Below are 15,468 nucleotides of genomic sequence, written 5' to 3' on the forward strand. Positions count from 1 at the left end.
AATGGGCGTATTTTCTCGTGGTATGCTGGCATAAATCGGTGCAGGAATTTGCTAGCAGTAAGCGACCGATAATGTGTTGTTTTTCCGTAGATGCTTTGGGGATCGGTCTTGCAAATACGCACACGGAAAGCATTAGAAAATGGGCGTATTTTCTCGTGGTATGCTGGCATAAATCGGTGCAGGAATTTGCTAGCAGTAAGCGTCCGATAATGTGTTGTTTTTCCGTAGATGCGTTGGGGATCGGTCAGGCAAATACTTACACGGGAAGCATTAGGAAATGGGCGTATTTTATCGTGGTATGCTAGCATAAATCGGTGCAGGAATTTGCTAGCAGTAAGCGACCGATAATGTGTTGTTTTTTCGTAGATGCTTTGGGGATCGGTCAGGCAAATACGCACACGGAAAGCATTAGAAAATGGGCGTATTTTCTCGTGGTATGCTGGCATAAATCGGTGCAGGAATTTGCTAGCAGTAAGCGACCGATAATGTGTTGTTTTTCCGTAGATGCGTTGGGGATCGGTCTGGCAAAATCGCACACGGAAAGCATTAGGAAATGGGCGTATTTTCTCGTGGTATGCTGGCATAAATCGGTGCAGGAATTTGCTAGCAGTAAGCGACCGATAATGTGTTGTTTTTTCGTACATGCGTTGGGGATCGGTCTTGCAAATACGCACACGGAAAGCATTAGGAAATGGGCGTATTTTCTTGTGGTATGCTGGCATAAATCGGGGCAGGAATTTGCTAGCAGTAAGCGTCCGATAATGTGTTGTTTTTCCGTAGATGCTTTGGGGATCGGTCTGGCAAATACTTACACGGGAAGCATTAGGAAATGGGCGTATTTTCTCGTGGTATGCTGGCATAAATCGGTGCAGGAATTTGCTAGCAGTAAGCGACCGATAATGTGTTGTTTTTCCGTAGATGCTTTTGGGATCGGTGTTGCAAATACGCACACGGAAAGCATTAGGAAATAAGCGTATTTTCTCGTGGTATGCTGGTATGGATCGGTGCAGGAATTTGCTAGCAGTAAGCGTCCGATAATGTGTTGTTTTTCCGTAGATGCGTTGGGGATCGGTCTGGCAAATACGCACACGGAAAGCATTAAGAAATGGGCGTATTTTCTCGTGGTATGCTGGGATGGATCGGTGCAGAAATTTGCTAGCAGTAAGCGACCGATAATGTGTTGTTTTTCCGTAGATGCGTTGGGGATCGGTCTTGCAAATACGCACACGGAAAGCATTAGAAAATGGGCGTATTTTCTCGTGGTATGCTGGCATAAACCGGTGCAGGAATTTGCTAGCAGTAAGCGACCGATAATGTGTTGTTTTTCCGTAGATGCGTTGGGGATCGGTCAGGCAAATACTTACACGGGAAGCATTAGGAAATGGGCGTATTTTCTCGTGGTATGCTGGCATAAATCGGTGCAGGAATTTGCTAGCAGTAAGCGTCCGATAATGTGTTGTTTTTTCGTCGATGCGTTGGGGATCGATCTGGCAAATACGCACACGGGAAGCATTAGGAAATGGGCGTATTTTCTCGTGGTATGCTGGCATAAATCGGTGCAGGAATTTGCTAGCAGTAAGCGACCGATAATGTGTTGTTTTTCCGTACATGCGTTGGGGATCGGTCTTGCAAATACGCACACGGAAAGCATTAAGAAATGGGCGTATTTTCTCGTGCTATGCTGGTATGAATCGGTGCAGAAATTTGCTAGCAGTAAGCGTCCGATAATGTGTTGTTTTTTCGTACATGCGTTGGGGATCGGTCTTGCAAATACGCACACGGAAAGCATTAGGAAATGGGCGTATTTTCTCGTGGTATGCTGGTATGAATCGGTGCAGAAATTTGCTAGCAGTAAGCGACCGATAATGTGTTGTTTTTCCGTAGATGCGTTAGGGATCGGTCTTGCAAATACGCACACGGAAAGCATTAGGAAATGGGCGTATTTTCTCGTGGTATGCTGGTATGGATCGGTGCAGGAATTTGCTAGCAGTACGCGACCGATAATGAGTTGTTTTTCCGTAGATGCGTTAGGGATCGGTCTTGCAAATACGCACACGGAAAGCATTAGAAAATGGGCGTATTTTCTCGTGGTATGCTGGCATAAATCGGTGCAGTAATTTGCTAGCAGTAAGCGACCGATAATGTGCTGTTTTTCCGTAGATGCGTTAGGGATCGGTCTTGCAAATACGCACACGGAAAGCATTAAGAAATGGGCGTATTTTCTCGTGGTATGCTGGTATGAATCGGTGCAGAAATTTGCTAGCAGTAAGCGACCAATAATGTGTTGTTTTTTTTCCTAGATGCGTTGGGGATCGGTCTTGCAAATACGCACACGGAAAGCATTAGGAAATGGGCGTATTTTCTCGTGGTATGCTGGTATGGATTGGTGCAGAAATTTGCTAGCAGTAAGCGACCGATAATGTGTTGTTTTTCCGTAGATGCGCCGAGGATCGGTCAGGCAAATACGCACACGGAAATCATTAGGAAATGGGCGTATTTTTTCATAGTATGGTGGCATAAATCGGTGCAGGAATCTGCTAGCGATAAGCAACCGATGATATGTGTTTTTTTCGTAGATGCGTTGGGGATCGGTCTGGCAAATACGCACACGGAAAGCATTAGGAAATGGGCGTATTTTCTCGTGGTATGCTGGTATGGATCGGTGCAGAAATTTGCTAGCAGTAAGCGTCCGATAATGTGTTGTTTTTCCGTAGATGCTTTGGGGATCGGTCTTGCAAATACGCACACGGAAAGCATTAGAAAATGGGCGTATTTTCTCGTGGTATGCTGGCATAAATCGGTGCAGGAATTTACTAGCAGTAAGCGACCGATAATGTGTTGTTTTTCCGTAGATGCGTTGGGGATCGGTCAGGCAAATACTTACACGGGAAGCATTAGGAAATGGGCGTATTTTCTCGTGGTATGCTGGCATAAATCGGTGCAGGAATTTGCTAGCAGTAAGCGTCCGATAATGTGTTGTTTTTTCGTTGATGCGTTGGGGATCTTTCTGGCAAATACGCACACGGGAAGCATTAGGAAATGGGCGTATTTTCTCGTGGTATGCTGGCATAAATCGGTGCAGGAATTTGCTAGCAGTAAGCGACCGATAATGTGTTGTTTTTCCGTACATGCGTTGGGGATCGGTCTTGCAAATACGCACACGGAAAGCATTAAGAAATGGGCGTATTTTCTCGTGCTATGCTGGTATGAATCGGTGCAGAAATTTGCTAGCAGTAAGCGTCCGATAATGTGTTGTTTTTTCGTACATGCGTTGGGGATCGGTCTTGCAAATACGCACACGGAAAGCATTAGGAAATGGGCGTATTTTCTCGTGGTATGCTGGTATGAATCGGTGCAGAAATTTGCTAGCAGTAAGCGACCGATAATGTGTTGTTTTTCCGTAGATGCGTTAGGGATCGGTCTTGCAAATACGCACACGGAAAGCATTAGAAAATGGGCGTATTTTCTCGTGGTATGCTGGTATGGATCGGTGCAGGAATTTGCTAGCAGTACGCGACCGATAATGAGTTGTTTTTCCGTAGATGCGTTAGGGATCGGTCTTGCAAATACGCACACGGAAAGCATTAGAAAATGGGCGTATTTTCTCGTGGTATGCTGGCATAAATCGGTGCAGAAATTTGCTAGCAGTAAGCGACCGATAATGTGCTGTTTTTTCGTAGATGCGTTAGGGATCGGTCTTGCAAATACGCACACGGAAAGCATTAAGAAATGGGCGTATTTTCTCGTGGTATGCTGGTATGAATCGGTGCAGAAATTTGCTAGCAGTAAGCGACCAATAATGTGTTGTTTTTTTTCCTAGATGCGTTACGGATCGGTCTTGCAAATACGCACACGGAAAGCATTAGGAAATGGGCGTATTTTCTCGTGGTATGCTGGTATGGATTGGTGCAGAAATTTGCTAGCAGTAAGCGACCGATAATGTGTTGTTTTTCCGTAGATGCGCCGAGGATCGGTCAGGCAAATACGCACACGGAAATCATTAGGAAATGTCCGTATTTTTTCATAGTATGGTGGCATAAATCGGTGCAGGAATCTGCTAGCGATAAGCAACCGATGATATGTTTTTTTTTCGTAGATGCGTTGGGGATCGGTCTGGCAAATACGCACACGGAAAGCATTAGGAAATGGGCGTATTTTCTCGTGGTATGCTGGTATGGATCGGTGCAGAAATTTGCTAGCAGTAAGCGTCCGATAATGTGTTGTTTTTCCGTAGATGCTTTGGGGATCGGTCTTGCAAATACGCACACGGAAAGCATTAGAAAATGGGCGTATTTTCTCGTGGTATGCTGGCATAAATCGGTGCAGGAATTTACTAGCAGTAAGCGACCGATAATGTGTTGTTTTTCCGTAGATGCGTTGGGGATCGGTCAGGCAAATACTTACACAGGAAGCATTAGGAAATGGGCGTATTTTCTCGTGGTATGCTGGCATAAATCGGTGCAGGAATTTGTTAGCAGTAAGCGACCGATAATGTGTTGTTTTTCCGTAGATGCGTTGGGGATCGGTCTTGCAAATACGCACACGGAAAGCATTAAGAAATGGGCGTATTTTCTCGTGGTATGCTGGATCGGTGCAGAAATTTGCTAGCAGTAAGCGACCGATAATGTGTTGTTTTTCCGTAGATGCGTTGGGGATCGGTCTTGCAACTACGCACACGGAAAGCATTAGGAAATGGGCGTATTTTCTCGTGATATGCTGGCATAAATCGGTGCAGGAATTTGCTAGCAGTAAGCGTCCGATAATGTGTTGTTTTTCCGTAGATGCGTTAGGGATCGGTCTTGCAAATACGCACACGGAAAGCATTAGGAAATGGGCGTATTTTCTCGTGGTATGCTGGCATAAATCGGTGCAGGAATCGGCTAGCAGTAAGCGGCTGTTAACGAGTTCTTCTGCTTCTCTTTTTGTAACTACTTTTTCATGAGTGCCGTGCTAAGCCAAAATTATTGGGCGTATCGTATAAAGCGTATTATTTGTTTGTGTTTCGGGCGCATACGCCTGCGCACTCTTGCTAACGATTGGTAACGGTCACCACAATTAAAAGCAAAGCTAATAAAATTAAATTAAATGAAAGAACACTGAAATAAATTTTAGCGAATATAATAAAATACAATTAATTTTATTGAGTTTGCTGAAATAGAATGTTTTTAAATTTAATTTCATGTAATATTATTTGCGTTATTTCAATTTGCTTGAAATTAATTGAATTAAATATTGTTTGCTATATTGATTTGACACAGATGTCACTCGACACAGATGTCATTCGACACTGATGTCACTCGAACATCCTGTTGCTTTGTAGGTGAAACCGCATATCAAGGATAAGAAAACGATAGCCGCATGATGTAAATTGCGAAGCTGAACGTGTGCGCTCATTGTGTGATCGATTTGGCTCGACAGCGCATTGTGAAGAACGGTGGCAAATTGTTCACGTTTCACAAGCTCTCCCTGATCTCTCAGGGATTAATCGGTCATTAATTTAATTTTTAGCTGAACCGTTTCCTGTACCGTCCTAAACAAGGAATGCAACAACCTCGTCATGCGTCGTCTGTTCATAAGCCGAATGAACCATTGCTGTTGTTACTCAATCAACGTGTTAGACTATTGGTGAAGCTGGCCGTCCGGGATGAAAAATCGATAGCTGTTGTGATCGGCCTGGTTACCAACTATGTACACATGCTGTAAATTGCGAAGCTGACCGTGTGCGCTCATCGTGTGATCGATTTGGCTCGACAGCGCATTCTGAAAAACGTTGGCAAAACCTACACGTTTGATTAGTTCTCCCTGATCTTTCAGACAAGCAGAACTCCGTGTTTTTTTAAAGAAATGTTTTATCTTTTGGGGTTTGTTTACATTATTAAAAAGTTCCTCGCCTAGAGCTGGGTGTTGTTTCTGTTATGGGCATGGTTTTTGCCTTAAGCGAATTGCTACAATACGTTGTTTTAATCAGCAGAAATTTAACCTCAGTCGGAGGAAATCAAATCTACGCTTTTTGCGTTTTTATGTCGATAATTTACATTCATTTGTAAGTGGACGCAGGGCTTCTCTACATTTTTTTGACTTCGTGTTCAGTGGATCAGCGTATCAAAGAAGTACAGTGTTGATGTAGCACAAGCGTTCCGTGCGGGAGGTATTCAAGCACTTCGGGCGTATTCCGAGTGTGCCACACAGTAACACCCGCCTACGTGCAGTTGAAGGTCTGTAGGTTCGAGAAGGCTCGTGATCGCGTTTAATAAGAATCAATTTGCATTTCCATAGAACATCAACATTTGCTAAAGCGTTGACCTGAAACAAACTTTAAAAATGCAAATTTTATTTTACGTAACTGAATTTAATTATATTTCATTCTATTAGCTTATCAATTAACACGACCGAATGACCGAGTGTCGAATGACATCGGTGTCAAATCAATATAGCAAACAATATTTAATTCAATTAATTTCAAGCAAATTAAAATAACGCAAATAATAATACATGAAATTCAATTTAAGAACATTTTATTTCAGCAAACTCAATAAAGTTAATTGTATTTTATTATATTCGCTAAAATTTATTTCAGTGTTCTATCATTTAATTTAATTTTATTAGCTTTGCTTTTAATTGTGGTGACCGTTACCAATCGTTACCAAGAGTGTGCAAGCATATGCGCTTGAAACATAAACAATAATTCGTTTTATTCGACACGCCCAATAATTTTGGCTTAGAACGGCACTCATGAAAAAGTAGTTACAAAAAGAGAAGCAGAAGAACTCGTTATCAGTCGCTTACTGCTAGCACATTCCTGCACCGATTTATGCCAGCATACCACGAGAAAATGCGACAATTTCCTAATGCTTTCCGTGTGCGTATTTGCCAGACAAATGAACAACGTATCTACGGAAAAATATCCCATTATCGGTCGCTTACTGATAGCAAATTCCTGCACCGATTTATGCCAGCATACCACGAGAAAATACGGCCAATGCTGCATTGGGAATCGGTCTGCAAATACGCACACGGTAAGCATTAGGAAATGGGCATATTTTCTCGTGGTATGCTGGCATGATTCGGTGCATTAATCTGCTAGCAGTAAGCGACCGATAATGTGTTGTTTTTTCGTACATGCGCTGGAGATCGGTCTGGCAAAAACGCACACGGAAAGCATTAGGAAATGGTCGTATTTTCTCGTGGTATGCTGGCATAAATAGGTGCAGGAATTTGCTAGAAGTAACCGACCGATAATGGGTAATTTTCGGTAGATGCGTTGGGGATTGGTCTGGCAAAAACGCACACGAAAAGCATTAGGAAATGGGCGTATTTTCTCGTGGTATGCTGGTATGGATCGGTGCAGAAATTTGCTAGCAGTAAGCGACCGATGATGTGTTGTTTTTCCGTAGATGCGTTGGGGATCGGTCTTGCAAATGGATCGGTGCAGGAATTTGCTAGCAGTAAGCGACCGATAATGTGTTGTTTTTCCGTAGATGCGTTGGGGATCGGTCTGGCAAATACGCACACGAAAAGCATTAGGAAATGGGCGTATTTTCTCGTGGTATGCTGGCATAAATCGGTGCAGGAATTTGCTAGCAGTAAGCGACCGATAATGTGTTGTTTTTTCGTACATGCGTTAGGGATCGGTCTTGCAAATACGCACACGGAAAGGATTAGGAAATGGGCGTATTTTCTCGTGGTATGCTGGTATGAATCGGTGCAGAAATTTGCTAGCAGTAAGCGACCGATAATGTGTTGTTTTTCGTACATGCTTTGGGGATCGGTCTTGCAAATACGCACACGGAAAGCATTAGGAAATGGGCGTATTTTCTCGTGGTATGCTGGTATGAATCGGTGCAGAAATTTGCTAGCAGTAAGCGACGGATAATGTGTTGTTTTTCCGTAGATGCGTTGGGGATCGGTCTGGCAAATACGCACACGGAAAGCATTAGGAAATGGGCGTATTTTCTCGTGGTATGCTGGCATAAATCGGTGCAGGAATTTGCTAGCAGTAAGCGACCGATAATGTGTTGTTTTTCCGTAGATGCGTTAGGGATCGGTCTTGCAAATACGCACACGGAAAGCATTAGGAAATGGGCGTATTTTCTCGTGGTATGCTGGCATGATTCGGTGCATTAATCTGCTAGCAGTAAGCGACCGATAATGTGTTGTTTTTTCGTCGATGCGTTAGGCATCGGTCTTGCAAATACGCACACGGAAAGCATTAAGAAATGGGCGTATTTGCTCGTGGTATGCTGGTATGAATCGGTGCAGAAATTTGCTAGCAGTAAGCGACGGATAATGTGTTGTTTTTCCGTAGATGCGTTGGGGATCGGTCTGGCAAATACGCACACGGAAAGCATTAGGAAATGGGCGTATTTTCTCGTGGTATGCTGGCATAAATCGGTGCAGGAATTTGCTAGCAGTAAGCGACCGATAATGTGTTGTTTTTTCGTAGATGCGTTAGGGATCGGTCTGGCAAAAACGCACACGAAAAGCATTATTAAATAGTCGTATTTTCTCGTGGTATGCTGGCATAAATCGGTGCAGGAATTTGCTAGCAGTAACCGACCAATAATGGGATATTTTTCGGCAGCTGCGTTGGGCATTGGTCTGGCAAATACGCACACGGAAAGCATTAGGAAATGGGCGTATTTTCTCGTGGTATGCTGGTATGGATCGGTGCAGAAATCTGCTAGCAGTAAGCGACCGATAATGGGTTATTTTTCGGTAGATGCGTTGGGAATTGGTCTGGAAAAAACGCACACGGAAAGCATTAGGAAATGGGCGTATTTTCTCGTGGTATGCTGATGTGGATCGGTGCAGGAATTTGCTAGCAGTAAGCGACCGATAATGTGTTGTTTTTCCGTAGATGCGTTGGGAATCGGTCTGGCAAATACGCACACGGAAAGCATTAGGAAATTGTCGTATTTTATCGTGGTATGCTGGCATAAATCGGTGCTGGGGGGGATAATGGGTTATTTTCGGTAGATGCGTTGGGCATTGGTCTGGCAAAAACGCACACGGAAAGCATTAGGAAATGGGCGTATTTTCTCGTGGTATGCTGGTGTCTATCGGTGCAGGAATTTGCTAGCAGTATGCGACCGATAATGTGTTGTTTTTCGGCAGCTGCGTTGGGCATTGGTCTGGCAAAATCGCACACGGAAAGCATTAGGAAATGGGCGTATTTTCTCGTGGTATGCTGGCATGATTCGGTGCATTAATCTGCTAGCAGTAAGCGACCGATAATGTGTTGTTTTTTCATAAATGCGCTGGAGATCGGTCTGGCAAATACGCACACGAAAAGCATTAGGAAATGGTCGTATTTTCTCCTGGCATGCTGGCATAAATCGGTGCAGGAATTTGTTAGCAGTAAGCGACCGATAACGGGTTATTCTCGGTAGATGCGTTGGGGATTGGTCTGGCAAAAACGCACACGAAAAGCATTAGGAAATGGGCGTATTTTCTCGTGGTATGCTGGTATGGATCGGTGCAGAAATTTGCTAGCAGTAAGCGACCGATGATGTGTTGTTTTTCGTAGATGCGTTAGGGATCGGTCTTGCAAATACGCACACGGAAAGCATTAGGAAATGGGCGTATTTTCTCGTGGTATGCTGGTATGGATCGGTGCAGGAATTTGCTAGCAGTAAGCGACCGATAATGTGTTGTTTTTCCGTAGATGCGTTGGGGATCGGTCTGGCAAATACGCACACGGAAAGCATTAGGAAATGGGCGTATTTTCTCGTGGTATGCTGGCATAAATCGGTGCAGGAATTTGCTAGCAGTAAGCGACCGATAATGTGTTGTTTTTTCGTACATGCGTTAGGGATCGGTCTTGCAAATTCGCACACGGAAAGCATTAGGAAATAAGCGTATTTTCTTGTGGTATGCTGGTATGAATCGGTGCAGAAATTTGCTAGCAGTAAGCGACCGATAATGTGTTGTTTTTCGTACATGCTTTGGGGATCGGTCTTGCAAATACGCACACGGAAAGCATTAGGAAATGGGCGTATTTTCTCGTGGTATGCTGGTATGAATCGGTGCAGAAATTTGCTAGCAGTAAGCGACGGATAATGTGTTGTTTTTCCGTAGATGCGTTGGGGATCGGTCTTGCAAATACGCACACGGAAAGCATTAGGAAATGGGCGTATTTTCTCGTGGTATGCTGGCATAAATCGGTGCAGGAATCTGCTAGCAGTAAGCGACCGATAATGTGTTGTTTTTCCGTAGATGCGTTGGGGATCGGTCTGGCAAATACGCACACGGAAAGCATTAGGAAATGGGCGTATTTTCTCGTGGTATGCTGGTATGGATCGGTGCAGGAATTTGCTAGCAGTAAGCGACCGATAATGTGTTGTTTTTTCGTAGATGCGTTGGGGATCGGTCTGGCAAATACGCACACGGAAAGCATTAGGAAATGGGCGTATTTTCTCGTGGTATGCTGGCATAAATCGGTGCAGGAATTTGCTAGCAGTAAGCGACCGATAATGTGTTGTTTTTTCGTACATGCGTTAGGGATCGGTCTTGCAAATTCGCACACGGAAAGCATTAGGAAATGGGCGTATTTTCTCGTGGTATGCTGGTATGAATCGGTGCAGAAATTTGCTAGCAGTAAGCGACCGATAATGTGTTGTTTTTCGTACATGCTTTGGGGATCGGTCTTGCAAATACGCACACGGAAAGCATTAGGAAATGGGCGTATTTTATCGTGGTATGCTGGTATGAATCGGTGCAGAAATTTGCTAGCAGTAAGCGACGGATAATGTGTTGTTTTTCCGTAGATGCGTTGGGGATCGGTCTTGCAAATACGCACACGGAAAGCATTAGGAAATGGGCGTATTTTCTCGTGGTATGCTGGCATAAATCGGCGCAGAAATTTGCTAGCATTAAGCGACCGATAATGTGTTGTTTTTTTCGTAGATGCGTTAGGGATCGGTCTTGCAAATACGTACATGCAAAGCATTAGGAAATGGGCGTATTTTCTCGTGGTATGCTGGCATAAATCGGTGCAGGAATCTGCTAGCAATAAGCTACCGATAATGTGTGTTTTTTTCGTAGATGCGTTAGGGGTCGGTCTTGCAAATACGCACACGGAAAGCATTAGGAAATGGGCGTATTTTCTCGTGGTATGCTGGTATGAATCGGTGCAGAAATTTGCTAGCAGTAAGCGACCGATAATGTGTTGTTTTTCCGTAGATGCGTTAGGGATCGGTCTTGCAAATACGCACACGGAAAGCATTAAGAAATGGGCGTATTTTCTCGTGGTATGCTGGTATGAATCGGTGCAGAAATTTGCTAGCAGTAAGCGACCAATAATGTGTTGTTTTTTTTCCTAGATGCGTTACGGATCGGTCTTGCAAATACGCACACGGAAAGCATTAGGAAATGGGCGTATTTTCTCGTGGTATGCTGGTATGGATTGGTGCAGGAATTTGCTAGCAGTAAGCGACCGATAATGTGTTGTTTTTCCGTAGATGCGCCGAGGATCGGTCAGGCAAATACGCACACGGAAATCATTAGGAAATGTCCGTATTTTTTCATAGTATGGTGGCATAAATCGGTGCAGGAATCTGCTAGCAATAAGCAACCGATGATATGTGTTTTTTTCGTAGATGCGTTGGGGATCGGTCTGGCAAATACGCTCACGGAAAGCATTAGGAAATGGGCGTATTTTCTCGTGGTATGCTGGCATAAATCGGTGCAGAAATTTGCTAGCAGTAAGCGTCCGATAATGTGTTGTTTTTCCGTAGATGCTTTGGGGATCGGTCTTGCAAATACGCACACGGAAAGCATTAGAAAATGGGCGTATTTTCTCGTGGTATGCTGGCATAAATCGGTGCAGGAATTTACTAGCAGTAAGCGACCGATAATGTGTTGTTTTTCCGTAGATGCGTTGGGGATCGGTCAGGCAAATACTTACACGGGAAGCATTAGGAAATGGGCGTATTTTCTCGTGGTATGCTGGCATAAATCGGTGCAGGAATTTGTTAGCAGTAAGCGACCGATAATGTGTTGTTTTTCCGTAGATGCTTTGGGGATCGGTCTTGCAAATACGCACACGGAAAGCATTAGGAAATGGGCGTATTTTCTCGTGGTATGCTGGCATAAATCGGTGCAGGAATTTGCTAGCAGTAAGCGACCGATAATGTGTTGTTTTTTCGTAGATGCGTTGGGGATCGGTCTTGCAAATACGCACACGGAAAGCATTAGGAAATGGGCGTATTTTCTCGTGGTATGCTGGTATGGATCGGTGCAGGAATTTGCTAGCAGTAAGCGATCGATAATGTGTTGTTTTTTCGTCGATGCGTTGGGGATCGGTCTTGCAAATACGCACACGGAAAGCATTAGGAAATGGGCGTATTTTCTCGTGGTATGCTGGCATAAATCGGTGCAGGAATTTGCTAGCAGTAAGCGACCGATAATGTGTTGGTGTTCCGTAGATGCGTTGGGGATCGGTCTTGCAAATACGCACACGTAAAGCATTAAGAAATGCGGAAAGCATTTCTCGTGGTATGCTGGTATGGATCGGTGCAGAAATTTGCTAGCAGTAAGCGACCGATAATGTGTTGTTTTTTCGTAGATGCGTTGGGGATCGGTCTTGCAAATACGCACATGGAAAGCATTAGGAAATGGGCGTATTTTCTCGTGGTATGCTGGTTTGAATCGATGCAGAAATTTGCTAGCAGTAAGCGACCAATAATGTGTTGTTTTTCCGTAGATGCGTTAGGGATCGGTCTTGCAAATACGCACACGGAAAGCATTAGGAAATGTCCGTATTTTCTCGTGGTATGCTGGCATAAATCGGTGCAGGAATTTGCTAGCAGTAAGCGACCGATAATGTGTTGTTTTTTCGTAGATGCGTTGGGGATCGGTCTTGCAAATACGCACACGGAAAGCATTAAGAAATGGGCGTATTTTCTCGTGGTATGCTGGTATGGATCGGTGCAGAAATTTGCTAGCAGTAAGCGACCGATAATGTGTTGTTTTTTCGTACATGCGTTGGGGATCGGTCTTGCAAATACGCACATGGAAAGCATTAGGAAATGGGCGTATTTTCTCGTGGTATGCTGGTATGGATCGGTGCAGAAATTTGCTAGCAGTAAGCGACCGATAATGTGTTGTTTTTCCGTAAATGCGTTGGGGATCGGTCTTGCAAATACGCACACGGAAAGCATTAGGAAATGGGCGTATTTTCTCGTGGTATGCTGGTATGGATGGGTGCAGTAATTTGCTAGCAGTAAGCGACCGATAATGTGTTGTTTTTTCGTCGATGCGTTGGGGATCGGTCTTGCAAATACGCACACGGAAAGCATTAGAAAATGGGCGTATTTTCTCGTGGTATGCTGGTATGAATCGGTGCAGAAATTTGCTAGCAGTAAGCGACCGATAATGTGTTGTTTTTCCGTAGATGCGTTAGGGATCGGTCTTGCAAATACGCACACGGAAAGCATTAAGAAATGGGCGTATTTTCTCGTGGTATACTGGTATGAATCGGTGCAGAAATTTGCTAGCAGTAAGCGACCGATAATGTGTTGTTTTTTCGTCGATGCGTTGGGGATCGGTCAGGCAAATACGCACACGGAAAGCATTAGGAAATGGGCGTATTTTCTCGTGGTATGCTGGTATGAATCGGTGCAGAAATTTGCTAGCAGTAAGCGACCGATAATGTGTTGTTTTTCCGTAGATGCGTTAGGGATCGGTCTTGCAAATACGCACACGGAAAGCATCAAGAAATGGGCGTATTTTCTCGTGGTATGCTGGTATGAATCGGTGCAGAAATTTGCTAGCAGTAAGCGACCGATAATGTGTTGTTTTTCCGTAGATGCGTTAGGGATCGGTCTGGCAAATACGCACACGGAAATCATTAGGAAATGTCCGTATTTTTTCGTAGTATGGTGGCATAAATCGGTGCAGGAATTTGCTAGCAATAAGCAACCGATGATGTGTGTTTTTTTCGTAGATGCGTTGGGGATCGGTCTTGCAAATACGCACACGGAAAGCATTAGGAAATGGGCGTATTTTCTCGTTGTATGCTGGTATGAATCGGTGCAGAAATTTGCTAGCAGTAAGCGACCGATAATGTGTTGTTTTTTCGTAGATGCGTTAGGGATCGGTCTTGCAAATACGCACACGGAAAGCATTAGGAAATGGGCGTATTTTCTCGTGGTATGCTGGCATAAATCGGTGCAGGAATTTGCTAGCAGTAAGCGACCGATAATGTGTTGTTTTTTCGTAGATGCGTTAGGGATCGGTCTTGCAAATACGCACATGGAAGGCATTAGGAAATGGCCGTATTTTCTCGTAGTATGGTGGCATAAATCGGTGCAGGAATCTGCTAGCAATAAGCAACCGATGATGTGTGTTTTTCCGTAGATGCGTTGGGGATCGGTCTTGCAAATACGCACACGGAAAGTATTAGGAAATGGGCGTATTTTCTCGTGGTATGCTGGTATGAATCGGTGCAGAAATTTGCTAGCAGTAAGCGACCGATAATGTGTTGTTTTTCCGTAGATGCGCCGAGGATCGGTCTGGCAAATACGCACACGGAAATCATTAGGAAATGTCCGTATTTTTTCGTAGTATGGTGGCATAAATCGGTGCAGGAATTTGCTAGCAATAAGCAACCGATGATGTGTGTTTTTTTCGTAGATGCGTTGGGGATCGGTCTGGCAAATACGCACACGGAAAGCATTAGGAAATGGGCGTATTTTCTCGTGGTATGCTGGTATGAATCGGTGCAGAAATTTGCTAGCAGTAAGCGACCGATAATGTGTTGTTTTTTCGTAGATGCGTTAGGGATCGGTCTTGCAAATACGCACACGGAAAGCATTAGGAAATGGGCGTATTTTCTCGTGGTATGCTGGCATAAATCGGTGCAGGAATTTGCTAGCAGTAAGCGACCGATAATGTGTTGTTTTTCCGTAGATGCGTTAGGGATCGGTCTTGCAAATACGCACACGGAAAGCATTAAGAAATGGGCGTATTTTCTCGTGGTATGCTGGTATGAATCGGTGCAGAAATTTGCTAGCAGTAAGCGACCGATAATGTGTTGTTTTTCCGTAAATGCGTTGGGGATCGGTCTTGCAAATACGCACACGGAAAGCATTAGGAAATGGGCGTATTTTCTCGTGATATGCTGGCATAAATCGGTGCAGGAATTTGCTAGCAGTAAGCGTCCGATAATGTGTTGTTTTTCCGTAGATGCGTTAGGGATCGGTCTTGCAAATACGCACACGGAAAGCATTAGGAAATGGGCGTATTTTCTCGTGGTATGCTGGCATAAATCGGTGCAGGAATTTGCTAGCAGTAAGCGACCGATAATGTGTTGTTTTTTCGTACATGCGTTGGGGATCGGTCAGGCAAATACGCACACGGAAAGCATTAGAAAATGGGCGTATTTTCTCGTGGTATGCTGGTATGGATCGGTGCAGGAATTTGCTAGCAGTAAGCGACCGATAATGTTTTGTTTTTCCGTAGATGCGT

General features: G+C 44.2%; 1 protein-coding gene across 2 annotated transcripts in view; it reads left to right on the forward strand.

Annotated features, from left to right (window-relative positions):
• Positions 1-5,896, forward strand: part of LOC125764443 (uncharacterized) — a 24,248-nt gene extending 18,352 nt beyond the window's left edge. For both annotated transcript variants that reach the window (XM_049428688.1, XM_049428690.1), the window contains exon 2: positions 5,509-5,896. The gene's annotated coding sequence lies outside the window, so the exon portion shown is untranslated. The remainder of the gene's footprint in view (positions 1-5,508) is intronic.
• The last annotated feature ends 9,572 nt before the right edge of the window (positions 5,897-15,468 follow it).

The sequence above is a fragment of the Anopheles funestus genome, chromosome 2RL (genome assembly GCF_943734845.2).
Source record: "Anopheles funestus chromosome 2RL, idAnoFuneDA-416_04, whole genome shotgun sequence".
NCBI lineage: Eukaryota > Metazoa > Arthropoda > Insecta > Diptera > Culicidae > Anopheles > Anopheles funestus.